The 14,122-nt window shown below is 59.6% G+C and overlaps 1 long non-coding RNA gene across 1 annotated transcript; it reads right to left on the bottom strand.

Moving 5' to 3' along the window:
* Positions 1-276: 276 nt before the first annotated feature.
* On the bottom strand, positions 277-7,138 carry LOC123584329. The gene is made up of 2 exons (XR_006705349.1): positions 2,064-7,138; positions 277-709 (listed from the first exon to the last, which is right to left on the bottom strand). It is a non-coding gene; the product is annotated as an uncharacterized LOC123584329 (long non-coding RNA).
* Between the last annotated feature and the right edge of the window lie 6,984 nt (positions 7,139-14,122).

The raw sequence follows: 14,122 nt of genomic DNA, 5'->3' as shown, positions 1-14,122 counted from the left end.
GGGCGGCCGCGGGGGCGGGAGCCAGCTCAGACCTCAGACGGGAAAGCGGGCCTTCTGGGCCCTGCCTCCCACAGGCAGGGGAGCCGGGGAGCCCCCCCCCCCACCCCGCCACCCCGAAGTGGACCCCTGGGCTATGGGGAGATGCTCCCTGCAGGGTCCCCTTTGGGCAAAGGCCAGTGACTCTAGAGGAGAATCCCTCCCGAGGGCAGATGGCCTTTGTTTTTAAACCTTCCACTTAATGAACATCATCTCTGAACATATAGACACACAAACATATTTGGAGTTTTATAATGTGTATTTATTATTCAAATAGCCCCAAAACATGCCAAGTGTTTGCAAAGGAAGAGCAGGAATTTCTGAGCCTTTTTTGGGGGGAGGGCACATGTCAATGGCTCTTCTGCTGCAGTTCATGGTCACTCAGGAGTTCTCTGCGTGCCCTCATGGTCCTCCCCAGTCCACAGCGCGGGCCTGACCCCTGACGGATCCACTCCTGGGACCCACTCAGGGTGCTTTATGAAGGGTGGGGAGCGTACGGCCCCCACTTCTTCCTGGGGCGGGGCAGGGGCAGGGGCAGGGCCGCGTGTCTGTTCTGCTGGGGCATGGATGCCATTGACCTTCTCCAAGAGCAGGACCTTCCCCGGAGTCCTGGGAAGCAGGAGGAGTCTGGTGCTGACGGTCCGGGGTGGGCTCGCGGAAAACAGAGAGACCCCTGAAAGAGGAGGCAAGACAGAGAGTCAGGAGCAGGACCCAGAGCCCACCCAACAAACGAGCTGGGTGCTTCCCTGGCACGGCGCCCGTGACTCTGAATCACCTGGCCCAGCAGGACGCCCCCTGCTTCCCTCTCCTCCGTTTCTTCACCCGGCATCCTGGACAGAAAGGGCATACAGACCCCGGGCCATGGGCGGGGGGGGGCAGGCCCACCTCCCCTCTCTTCCTTCTTTGCCTTCCATCGCTTCCTCTCCCAGCCGGCCCCCTCCCCACTTCAGCCCCCCTTCTATTTTTCCTGGCTTAAACCTGCCACAGACACCATCACACCCGGAAAGAGATAAATAAATAAAAGAAAAACAACTTCAACTGTGAAAAGCAGTCCAGATCTGAATTTTTTCCGGCCTGAGTTAATTACACTTTAAATTGGCATGTTTACTGATCGGGGATTTCAAGTTAACAGAGACACCCCCCTCCCCAACTGTTTGTACAGTAAGACTCCGCAGGCTGGCGGGCTCCCCCGGGCCTTGGCAGGCCCTGCAGCAACCCTGCCAACGAGAAGCATAACAGAAACATCTATTTTTGAGTGTTAGAGAAAACGAAGATATCACAGATGGTGGGAAACAGCATTCTGGAAGGTTGCCCACACCCCGGGCTCCGTGCACAGCGGCTGGCCCCAAGGAGGACCGGGGCCTTCACTCCCAGGGGACCCTGGAGGCAGGGCCCCGCTGTCCCCAGGCCGGGGGTCTAGCCTGTTCAAGCCTCCCTCACGCTGCAGCCCGTGTGGGGTCCACTCCGTTCTCCACAGCCAGAGTGAGCTGTGGAGCAAAGCTGTCTGGTGGGGGGGGGGGGGGTGCAGAGAGCTCTGGGCAGGAGTCAGGAGGCCCGGTTTCATTCACTCACTCGACGAGCACTGTTTGGGGCCTGGGGGAGCTACACTGCACCAGGTAAGGAGCAATGATCTCCGTCCCGAGACCCACTCTGTTAATGAGCTCGGGTCTCCCCTGGACCCCGTGTGCCCTAGGCAAATCCCACCTTTGCTCCAGGCGCAAGTGGGAGGCACCCTGTGGTCCTTCCAACATGCACTCACCTAACCCAAGCAAAGCTTCTAGAATCAGAGCGGGCTCTCCAGCTCACAGCCCACATCTCTGCAGGCCAGAGTGGTCTGGCGCAGCCACCCCTGGCCCAGTTCTTGTCTCATGGTTGCGATCGACCAAAGGCCCCATGCTTTGGGCCCCCGCCGAACACCCACCCAGTCTGGCGTGCTTGGCAAGGGAAGACAAGATCAGCAAGCATCACGTGACCCCTTCCCTGGGCCCAGGGGCCCCACAACGACCAAACCAGAAACAGCCCCTCACCCTGCAGAGCTTGCCAGCTGGGCAGAGAGATACCTGTTGATTGAAGAATCAGGGGGCTGATCCCTGCAGATTGAGGCTGAGGTGTGTGTGTGTCGGGTGCAGGGGCAGATCAGGGACAGCTTCCTGCAGGAGGTGGCAGAGGGACGCTCCGGGCAGGGGCACGGCATGAACCCAGGCCTGGCACTGGGACTCACAGGTACGAAAGCCACCACCTCACACCAAGGGCACGAGACGGGTTTTCAGATGTTCGATCACGCACCCATTTGGGTCCAAGAGCCATACTGGCCACAAAGTCCTGCCCCGTGACTTGTCAGGTGGCCTTGAGTGACTCCTGTCCTCTCTGCTGCCCACGCCAGGGCTTTGGGACCCGACCCAGAGCCGTGGGCTCCCCTGCCGGGCCTGCCGCTCCTTGGGGTCCTTCCCCACCCCCACGCCCATTCTGCCACGCGGGCTTGCGCAGGCTCCTTTCCACGTCGGGGGAATAATGGGAAAATGATGGACGAGTCTCCGTCACACCCTTGCTTCCTGGCCCTCAAGCCAGTCCCCGCCTGTGACAAATGGCCCCTTCTGCCTCCGCGGGGTCTTTTCAGCCGCCCGGGCTGCAAAGCCTTGGCGGTGCTTGGTGGAGATTTACGTCCATCTTCCCCGGATTCTTCTTTTTCTCTCTGCTTCTTTATCCCCTCAAAGAGCACGCGTTTATTTCTTCATTCCACAAACGTCCTTCCACCCTTCTTATGAGCTTCTTCCTGGCCATGAAGGGATCTGATTTCAATTCACCCTCTCGTACTGAACACCTACTCGGTGCTGGTGTCTGATCTTGGCCTTAGCTGAGCACCAACGCCACAGGGTCAAGGTTCTGGCTTCTAGAACCTCCGTGGCAGGGCAGCGGCTTCACTGTCCCGCAGCCGTGGGGTGCTGGGTCACCCCGTTTTTGCAAAGAAGGAAACTACCTATTTGCCAGAGGTGGGTCCCGCCCCCAAAGTCGGAGACAATGCTCAGAAGAAAAGTCTTGGCCAAGCAGGCCACCCTCTCGGACCTCATCTGTATGAGGATGTGAGCGGCGGGGGGTTGAGGGGACAAGAGGACAGGAACTCAGGGCCCCCCCTCAGCCCTGACATCCATGGGTTCTTCCGGGACTGCACCAGCCACTGAGTCTGTGCAGGGTGGTCCCGGAACAAGGGCGGGGGCAGAGCAAAGCGAGGGGGAGGCTGGGGGAGTGGGGCTGGTGCCTGGCCCTGCCCTGGAGACAGCAGCCGGCTGGCCCGAGTTCTCCATTCTGGCTCACCAGCCGCCCTGGCTAGATCTGCACTCAACCCTCAAAGGCGCTCAGATGTGGCAGCGAAAGAGACAAGTCAAAGTGGGTCTTTGACGTTTACATCTCCTCTGTGCCCTGGGTCTTCTGCCCGCGCGAGCGGCCCTCTCCACGGGCCAGACAGGAGCCAGGAGCCCCGGGGACCGTACCCAGCCCGATGCGGCTGGCGCACCAAATCGGAGAGATGCCGGGGGGCTCAGGGAGAGACCCGCCCCAAGTATGGCCAGCGGACCACTGGGAAGAGCGAGCCCACCGCCTCGTGCAAAGTTTCCACGGGCCTGTCTTCTTCCAGGGCTCCGGAACGTTCCTAAACCCTGGTGGCTCTCGGCAGGCAAAGTCCTTAAGGGCCAGCTGCCTGGGGCCAGCCCCGCCCTGCCTGCCAGCTGGGTGGCCTCGGAGGGGTCTCTCCCCCTGGCCGCGCCCCACGTTCCCACTGTAAAGCAGAGCCTGCCGCGCCCAAGGCTGCCGGGTGGCGGGGGCAGCGAGCAAACACCTTCGAGCGGGGCCAGGCGGGGGCCAGGGCTGAGGCCTTTTCAGGGCGGCTATCATTTGCCTTCTCATCCCCTCGAAAATGGTTAAGGCAGTGAGAACACAGGTCCAATTGCTCTAACAGCTTTTCAGTTTTCAAAGTGGCTCTCATAGAATTGTATCCAGGAGACACAGCGGGAGCAGCCGGGGGCCTTGCCCACGCAGGCCCGGGAGACGGCCCGCGCCTCGGGAACTCAGGCCCACGGCTGGTTTACGCGGCACGTCGGAGATGGGCCCTCTGGCCTCAGGGTCCACAGCGACGGTCATCCGGCCGCTGCGGGGACAGACGTGTTCATCTGGCCCTTTGTTTATTCTCTCTTCTGCTCAAACAGCAGATAAACCAGTAATTTGGCTTTTAATGGAATTCTGCACCGAGCGGCATGGGGTCACTGTCTTTGGGTCTAAAATGAGTCTGGGACATATGCTGCCTGAATGCCTGGTAGCCCAGGCTGACATTTTGCCTCATACATAATTCTCCAGCGCTGGCTGATATACCCAGTGGTGTCCCCGAGCAACGGCCTGGGGGGCCTAGAGGCGCCCGGGCTATTAAAGCCGGGGTGTGGGGATGGTTACATCGGCTCTATTAAATAAGGCCAATGTCGCCTCCCAACCCTACAAACGTTTAATATATTCCAAAGATGTGTGGACGCATTAACAGCAATTTTCATCTCCAAATGTCCCCATTTAGTCAGTTCCATGCATAATATATTAGCCCTCGCACACCACACTCCAGCCTGCTGTGGACAGAGCTCCCCAGAGCACCTGGCTCTGAACACCACAGAGCGTGCTAGAAGGTGGGCCGGTGGGGGCGGGAGGGGGGGCGCTCAGTTGGCATCGCTCCTTTTGGGGGCCTGGGGAGCCCCTTGGAAAATGGAGAGAAGAGCCCGGACCCAGCTGACCTGACCTTTAAGTGCAGCAAACCTCAACTCCCCCAAATGACATCTAGAAGGGGCAGAAAAGCCAAAACACCAAACAGTTTCTAACCAATGTGAAGAATTTCTAAAAACCAATTACCATATTCATGGGCTCTATCAACATGTTTTCTTGAGCGCCTCCTCTGTGCCCAGCACTTTTCTGGGGATTAACTTGATAAGGTCCCTGCCCTTAAGGAATCTGTTAGTCAATCAACAAACACTCGCCATCCCTCTAATTTGAGCCTGGCCTGGGTCCCACAGCTGAGGACACAGCAGGGAACAGGAGAGGGAAAAAAAAAAAAAATCCTTGCCCTGAGAAATCTTAGTCTGGGGGGAGAGAGAAAGCCAACATTAACGTCAGGTCATTTCAGACAGCAGTCAGCCAGGAAGAAAGCCATAACAGGGTGACTGACAGAAGGTGACTAGGAAAACGGACAGCCTCCATAAACAAGGGACATTCCATCCCCTCCGGGATCCTGAACCTCTGGCTCTAGAAAGGGGCAGTCCCTTTTGAGCAAGAGTGGGACTAGGTGTCCTGAGATGCCGATATGCAGGGCGTGGGGGAGGCCCAGGCAGGGAAGGCCGGGGGGGGGGGGGGGCTGAGGCAGGCTGCAGAGGAGGCCCCCCAGGACCCAGGTCCCAGTAGGTGGGTGGGTGGACCTAAGTGGGGAGGGGCGGGGGTGATACATACAAACGTCAAAAGAAGGGCGTGGCAGGGAACGAGGCTGGCCGACCAGGGTCTTGGGACAGCGGTTCCCCTGTGGAGCAGGGCATGAGGAAGGGGTGCCTCGGAGGGGCTTTGGGTAGTGCAGAGAGAGCCAGACTGCTCTCTAGAAGGTTCTCTTGGCAGAAGAAGGAGGGGGAGACCCGAGTGGGGCCTATGCAGTGGTCTGAGCCAGAGAGGGAGGCCCCCCGGGGCAGGGCCACGGCAGGGGCTGGAGAGGAGGGCTGGGCACACAGGGGAGATGTGGCTGCCACACCTGGGGCCCGGTGCCCAGGGAAGAGCGGGCGGCCTGGAGCCACGGCGCTCCACTGGCAAGGTCGCCGCGGGAGACCTGGCTCCGGGCACAGAGAGACCACAGGCCGGAGGAGGCCACCAAGGGAAAGGCGTAGGGCCTTCCGGGGAGAGGCCGCTGGGGTGATGCGATCCAGCACGGAAAGAGCTTCCTGCAGCCCGGAAGACAATTAGCACACTCCACAAACCCTTAGGTCATCCCTCTGAGCTCGCTTTGCAGAAGCCCTGACCCTTCCTCCCCCGCCCCCCCTCCCGCCCTGTGACTCTGCCGTGGTCTGGACGGGGCCGGGAGCCCGAGGGAAAGGAGGATCAGCAGGTGAGGCCTAGCCCAGAGCCCGGTGACTGCCCAGCGCAGGGACGTCGGGAACCGCCAGCCTGGGCGCCTCCGGAGCCGCCGGGCCGCTCCTTGTGGCTCTCAGAAGCTCTCCAGAATGCGTGGGGCTGGAAAGCGAACAGGCCAGGTGCCACAGACCCCACACCGAGTCCACAGGCCAACCGGCGCGGGCACCGCCACCGCCTGCACCTCCGGCACCCGAAGCGGACGCGTCCAAGGCGGGATTCGACACCGGAAAGAGGTTGACTGTATAATATTCATCGTATAGAAAGTGAACACCTCACAGGCAACCTATTTCAGGTACCACTGAGCGGGGCTGACTCCGGACGGGAGGCTTCTTCCTCAAAGACGCCCACCACTCACCCCGGGGGCCGCGGGCTGGGAGTCAGCACATGCTCGGCCCTCGGCCATGCACCCGGCCCGGCCCTCCCCGGACTGCGGCGCGAGCAGGAGGCATGCAAGGCGGGAGCTGATGCTGAAGAGAGGTCGACCGTGTATTGTGCGTCATGATGAATGCGAACGCGCCACGGGCAACCTCTCCTCACGCACCACAGGTAGCAGCACGCACAGCAAGCGGCCCCGGGGGGCTCCCCTCCGAGGGGGCGTCGGCCGGCGCCCCCCCCCCCCCCCCCCCCCCGAGGCAGGGGGGCCGGGAGGCAAAGCGGCTGGGGCGGCCGGGATGCGCCTCGCAGGTGCAGGCCATGCATGGGGACAGCCGTTGGGGAACGCCCCGGAGAGGGCCCGCCGCCCATCGCAGCCGCGGGGACCCTCCGTGGCCTCGGGCGGTGTCGGGGGGGGGGGGGGGGGGGACGGCGGAAGGTGCCGTTGGCCTCCCAGCGAGCCACGGCCTGGGGCCCAGTCTCCCGGTGCAAGAGCCCAGGGCCCGCGTGCGCTCCAGGAAGCTCTCCCAGCAGGGACTCGACGTTGAGGGTCAGCAGAGAGGGTGACAAATGTCATACGCAGAGCCCATGCACTCACGTACCCTGGAGGGGTCGGCCCCAGGCTGGACCCAGCGCGAGAGTCGCAGGTGGTACTGAAAACAGGCCATCTGTGTTATATTCGTCATTAATAAAGCGAACTCATCACAGACAACCTCTCCTCAAGTACCCAGACACGCCGTCCGATGGCCGCCTCGCAGAAGCCGTCCTGAGGGCGGATCAGATACGAAAGGTGAGGGGACGGGGACCCGCGGCGCACGCCCCGCCCGACCCGTCCCCCCGCCCCCCCCCCCCCCCGGGCCCACCCCCGTCGCTCCGTCCAGGCACCCCCGCGGGGGCGGGGACACCGGCGCCCCACCCCGCGCCCGCCCCCACAGGGCTTCATCTCCAAGAGATCCTCCAAGGTGAGATTTGATACTGAGAAAAGATCAACCATGTATTATTCGAAGCCAATAAAGCGAATATAACACGGTCGATCTCCCTTCAAGTACCAGGAGAGGCGCTGAGCTGAGGAGCGGCTTTCCCCGGGCCCGCGGGCCCCGCAGGCTGCAGCGGATACGGACGGCTAGTGGACCAGGTGAAGTACATTCGAAACAATTACTTTCCAACTGGTCGACCATCCGTCCCGTACCCCGGAGGGGTGCCGACACCGACGTTCTTCCCCGAGGAGCCGCGGCCTCCGAGACGGCCTCTCTGGCGGAATGTGATACCGAAAAGGGGTTCACCGAGCAACATTCGTCGTCCGGATGCAAAGTTGCTCGGGTAACCTCTCCCCGAGTACCATGCAGAGGCCGGGGCGCTGGCACCGAGGCGGACGCTTCCAGCTGACCGTGCTCGCGTCAGACCCTCCACGAGCACAGCCTGAACGCTGGGCATGCGGGGGCCCGAACTTCGCCCTCCCCGCCGCGACCCCCCTCCCCCTGAGGCATCGAGGCCAATCCTTGCATGGCCTGCCCGCCATGAGCCAAACGCAGAGACCCTTCCCCCGAAGCGAAGGGCGAGGGCCGGGGGGACCTCACGCTGGCAAGAGGGGGCCCCGTGCTGGGGCGTGACTCCCCTGGGGCTCCCCGGGGCAGCCGCGGTGCCCTCGTGGCCGACTGAGCCGTGCGTGGGCCGTCTGAAGGTGGGGGAGACCCTGCCCTGCCTGCCCCCCACTCTCCATTCCCAGACCCTGGAGAGGGTGAGCCTGGGTCCCGCACCCACGAAGCCTCCCTCCCCGGTGCGCGTGTGCAGGGCGCAAATGCCCAGGGCTGTGCTCCCTGGGCCCCCCCGACACCACCTCTAGCCCCGTGTGTGTGTGTGTGTGTGTGTGTGCGCCGCCACCCCAGAGCCCTTCCAAAAGTGATTTAAAAATCTGGTTGACTGTTTGATTAGCGTCACAAACAAAGTAAGCAAAAACACCAAAAATAAGGCAGCGGTGGGGGGGGGGGGGGGGGTGGTGGGGGTAGCGGGAGAGCAAGTGAGCTGAAGACAGTTGTTCTTCAAAGGAAAGCAGACCAGCTCTGATATCCGGGCCTCGGCTTTTCCCAGAGTGGACCTCAGATCCACGATACGCCCCAAATAACGGACGGGCCAGGGAGGGGCGGGGGGGGGGGGGCAGACGACACAGGCCACAAACAGAGTCTGCACTCTGTGCCCGCCACCTGTTTGGGGAACTTCGGAGGGGGGCCGACCGCAGAACCCCTGGCATGAGTTTGGGAAGCCCTCGGGCCTTGCTACAATTGCAGCGAGAGGCCAGCCCCCCACGGTCTGTCCTGCAGCCGGCGAACACATTACAGGAGCTTCCCTGTCCCTGGGTACTGACCTGCAGGTCAGAGAGGCTTTGCCGGGGTGGACATCACCTCCTGGAAGGGCTCCCAAGAACGGCTGCTCGGCAACGGCTAGTGGATCAGGTGACACCCGTCATCCACACATTCAGGGCATGTCCCGGGGCTGCGCCCAGGCACCTACCCTGGAGGGGGCTCCAGCCGCTGGCCACCTCCTGAGGGTGGTGTGGCTTCGGGGAATCCGCCAAGGCACGGGCTAATCTGGAAAGAGATCCGCGTATGGTGCTGGTCACAAGCAAGTCATGCCAGCAAAGGATAGCCTCTTTCTACATCCCAGGCAACAGCTTTGATCCCAGAAACACCAGTTCCAGGACCGCCTCCCAAACGAGGCCAGCCTCCATGACCAAGTGGCATTCAGCACCAAAGAGGAGCCTGGCCATGGGGCCAGCATGGGGCCTTGGGGACTCTTAGGAAGGGGACCATCTGAGAACGTCCCGGCCTCTCTGACTGAGGACAGCGGTCCCCACTGACCAAGGGCTTCCTGCCTCACGTCTGGAGTCGGCATTGTCATGCGGAGCTCCACAAGGGGAGGGAGAGACGCCAAGAGGGGGCAGAGCAGGAGAGGCAGGGCACCAAGAGGGCACGCACGCTGGGGCCAGCATGCGCCCCCATTACCAGTGCGTCACCCCTGATGTCAGCAAGACCGCTCAGGAAGCTCTCTGGGAAGACTCAGGACAGAAAGAAAAGGTCAGATGCACAAAGGACACTGAGCTCGGGCCCCTGCTCCTGCCGCCCGCCCTGACTGCACCCCACGCTTACGAATTCAACCACCTCGACGAGAATTGTACCAACATTGATTTTCATAAAATCATTGTTTTTCACGGTGAGTTCCATTAAATGAACCCAATTCCCTGTTTCGCCTTCCTGCCTATGCGGTTGGGCTGTTTTCATTTCTCTTATTTCCCTGGTTATTTCCCCCCAAATCATTTTCATTAGGATCAATTCTTTCCCATTTAAAAATCCGAACGGGGAGTCGATTCCTCAACGTGCTTTTGTCTACATCCAATATCGCCGTTTCGAGCCACGCCAGCGCCAGGCGCCTCTCGTGGCCGCCATGTCTACAGTGCTCCGCGTCCCCAGGTTGGATGTGGCAACCGAAACGTTGTCAAGAAAATTGGATTCTTCCGCCAATTTGTACTCAATTGAACATGTCGTTCTCTGTGCCTTTCCGGTGGCTCTTAGTTTTATTCTGCGCGCGTTACTTTTATCGCTGTTACTACAAACGGGATGGAAGACTGACAGCTTCTGTTCATCCCAGAGCCCACGAGAACACTGAGAACACGGGCGGGCAGGGGGACAGCAAGGCAGAGGGAGAGCGACAAGGGGCAGCGCAGAGAGGAGGACCAGAGAGAGAGTGCAGGAGGGGTTTTGTGCGTCTGGGACCAAGGGAATGACAAGCCGCAGTCTCCAGTCGTTGAGGGCAAACCCTTCACTAATAACCCACAAGGCCCCCCTTTCAGAGGAGAGGTGCTGGGGGCAGAATGTCTCTGGGACCAGCGGTCACAATGGTGGCATAAAGAGGGCCCCAGAGGCAGAGCCCTGAGCTCTGACATCGCTGACGTGCTGAGCCCTGAGCACGGACATCGCCCTTCAAGTGCCCCCCCGGTGGCCCACGTTAGGAATCGAGCCTGATCATCATTCTCGTCCCCCGGAGAGGTGTAGACATCCACATCTACACCATCCGCTCTTGTTCACGGGGGAGGTGTAGACCCTGAGATTGCCACTGGGTCCCGGAAGCCATCACAGGCAGGATTTGATACTCAAACAAAAGTTGCCTTTGTGTGATTCAACATAAATAAAGCGAATTCACCAAGGGCAACCTCTGCTCAAGGGTCAAAGGTCAGCAAAGGCAAGAGCACCGACCAGACGCCTCTTCACCAAGAGCAGCCCCGTGTCCCCCCACCCTCTGGAGAGGCTGGCATTACATCCAGGGAGCCTCCCACGCGGGGTCAGAATGTGTCTTGTCAGGGGGAGGCGCCAGGCGCCAGCCCCGGTGGCACCGGATGCTCCCTGACCTGGCCTCGGGGGCGGGGAGGGGGGCTGGGTGGTGAGCAAGGCCCCGAGCACACGCATCCCAAGTCAGTCCCACGTGTGGGCCAGCGTCGGGTCACTTACCTCGAGAGACGCGCACACCGAGGTCCCCTCCCGAGGCTGGCATCTCCTCAGGGAAGTCCCTGCGTGGGGATTCAACACAGAGAAAGGAGCAGCCATTTGACATTCTCCGTAAGTGCTGTGGCCACGGCGGGGTCCTTCCAGCCCCAGGCCTGCGGGAGCCCCCTCACCTGCAGGCCGGTCACTCCTCTTCCTGGAGGGATGGCGAGGGCGACAGACAACGTCACTGGGACAGCGCAGGCTCACCGCTGTCCTTCATTCACTTCCTTCCAGGGGGCCTCAGACAGGTGCTTGATAAAGAAAATGTGTCAACCGGCCACCACCCGCTCAGTCAACACCACACCTACCGCGTGCAATGAGGGACACGGCATTAGGCAAAACCAGACTGCCCTCGGGGAGCTCACGCTCCGGTATGCAAACAACAAGGGAAGGCCTGTGTCGGGATAACAACATGGTAACAACAGCCATCCGAAGAGGCGATTCTTATTCAACGTCACTGCGTGTCAAGCATGGTCTAGATCCCTGGCTCGTACGCTGAGTTTTTGTATCTCTCCTCTGAGTAAACATTAACCCATTTTGCAGAAGAGTAAACTGAGGCCCAGGGGTGAGGGTGTAAGTAACTGGCCAAAGATCACGGAGTTAGTAAACATAAGGCAATCATAAACGCTATCAAGGATTCTTCTCTTGCACTAGGAGTAAACAAACCGAGCCGTGGAAACCCGTCTTCAAATACCCCGAGTCCCACCACGGAAGACATCCCCTCCCCCAGCCCCACCTCCACAGGGTCGGCTTTACCTCAGAGGACCCCTTTGAGGACTAAGATACTTGAGGGGGTGGTAACACATGGCATATGTAGGGTGTGTGTCTTCCACTCGGCCAGGCTGTTGGAACGACACAGGAGTCCCCTTCCCCAGAATGGGCCTCACGCCCAAGATGGTTCCCTACAGACAAGGGACTTATCCAGTGTGCTTTCTTCACTAGTGAGCCTTCAAGGAAGGGAGGGTACCAGTGACTAACAGACCACGGTGTCACCTAAGAAAGTCAGCACCCTTCCTGGGAATTCTGGGCCAGGTGACACCCATCACAAACACAGCACTGACGGGGTGAATGTTCCCTCTCCTTACCGTGGACAGGCACCGGGCCTTGTGGAGTCTCCCCAAGAAGAATTGAGTACTGAACGGAGATTGGCCATGTAATACTCATCATAAATAAAATGAACACACCATGGACAACCTCCATTCAAGTACCGGACTAGAGTGCTGGCTTCCGGCACGTTCCGAGACGGCAGGCCTGCAGACAGAAGGGCTACGGAGGGAGGACGTGCGGGGACACCAATGTGAGTCAGACGCACGCCATGCGGGCCAGCCCCAGTCAGCCAGGTCCCGCCCGCAGGTGCGGACGCACTGCCCCTTCCAAGAAGCCACGTGGGGAGGGACAGGCTGCCAACGGAGATGGGCGGAGCGTCACCTGTCGTACGCGAGGAGCCAGCGGCGGGGACGACTTACTGACAAACACGTAGGGAGGTGAATCTGCGAGGTTACTGCGTCTTCAGGGAAACTGGCCTCGTGCACAAGTGGTGACCCTGGAGGCGGCGTGGACACACGCGTGGGAGGACGCGCGCATGTCCAAGAGCGTCCACTCAAGTGCGTGGACGCCGACTCTGGTTCCTAGAGCTGGCGTCTCCCCAGGGTGCTTGAAGGTGAGATCTGATACTTAAAAAACAAAGGCCAACCGTGCGCGACGTGCCGAAGAATACAGCAAGCACATCACGGAAAACCCCTCTTTGAGTGGCCGCCAAGAAGCTTTGGTAGGAAAAGCCCCACTTCTTTTCCCAAGACGGCACCACCTCCGTGAGTCTTGCCACGGATGGACTACACGGGGGGTTAGGAGCAGGCACACCGCGTCAGGATGGCACGTGCTCTGGAGTCGGCTGTGGTCCACGGTCCCTCCGCTTACCAAGGAGATGAATGGACACTGAGGTCTCGCCCCGAAGTGGGACTCTGCCCGAACAGCCATTCATGGCAGATTTCGGTGTGGGAAAATAGGTGAACGGTGTATGATGCGTCACAAATTGAGTGAAGGCAACACGGATAACCTAAGTTCAGGTACCGCGGGTTAGAACCAACCAGCTGCCAATTCTTTGTCTCCAAAGCTGGCCTCCTCCAGGAAGTCTCCCTAAGGACAGAGTGAGCACTGAGGGTTAGCAGACTGAGAGTCACACAAGAAGCGCACCCACCATGCTCGATCACCCCAGCCTAGACCCTGAAGTAGCCCAGACATCAGCACCTTAGGGGTGCTTGGCAGGCTATCATAGAAACACTTCCGGGGCGTGTCAAAATGTAAAGGTCAAGTGCGTAAGAATTCGCTATTCTGATCGCAGCGAGGAACTCTTCCCCATTTCACATCAGCATCACAGCTGACAGCAGGGATCCTTTTTCCATATCACCATGTGCCCAGGAAGCCCCCACAAAGCTGCAGTTCATCCCCAAGACGCTATTTTGCCACACTGATTGTTAAAATGATGACAGCATGGGATGCAAACATTATTATACCACGTGAGGTGTGGCACTGACCTCAGGATTATGGCCTCCTCATCTCCAAAGGTGGCCTTAACTTCCAAGAAGTCTCCCTGAGGATAAATTGCATACTTAGGGTTAATAGTCCAGGAGACATATGGTCAAAAAATAAATCCCCCGTCGTTAAAAGTCGATTCACATACCTAGCAGGCGGGGCTGACTCTGCATCCATCCTGGAAGCTGGCGCTGCAAGGAGGCATCCTGCCAAGGCGGAAGATGATACTGAGAAGGGGTCATCTGGGTATGATTCATTTTAAAAAGGCAAGTGCAGAGAGCAAATGGTAACAGAGAGATGTCCAGATAAGATGGCAGCACAGGGCCAGACCACAGATGTTTTCTCCTCCTCCAAGAAACCCAAGAAAAGCCCAACACATAGAAGAGAAAAGTACTCATAGAGATAACAGAGGAAAACCATCCTTGAAAGGAAGGAACAACCAGCTTTACCAATCAAGAAGGCGTAGCATGATTCAGGAAAGTTGATAAAGAAAGCTGGCGATGGACTCA

This window comes from Leopardus geoffroyi, chromosome B3 (assembly GCF_018350155.1).
Source record: "Leopardus geoffroyi isolate Oge1 chromosome B3, O.geoffroyi_Oge1_pat1.0, whole genome shotgun sequence".
Classification (NCBI taxonomy): domain Eukaryota; kingdom Metazoa; phylum Chordata; class Mammalia; order Carnivora; family Felidae; genus Leopardus; species Leopardus geoffroyi.
This window is presented reverse-complemented; position numbering and strand designations above follow the sequence as displayed.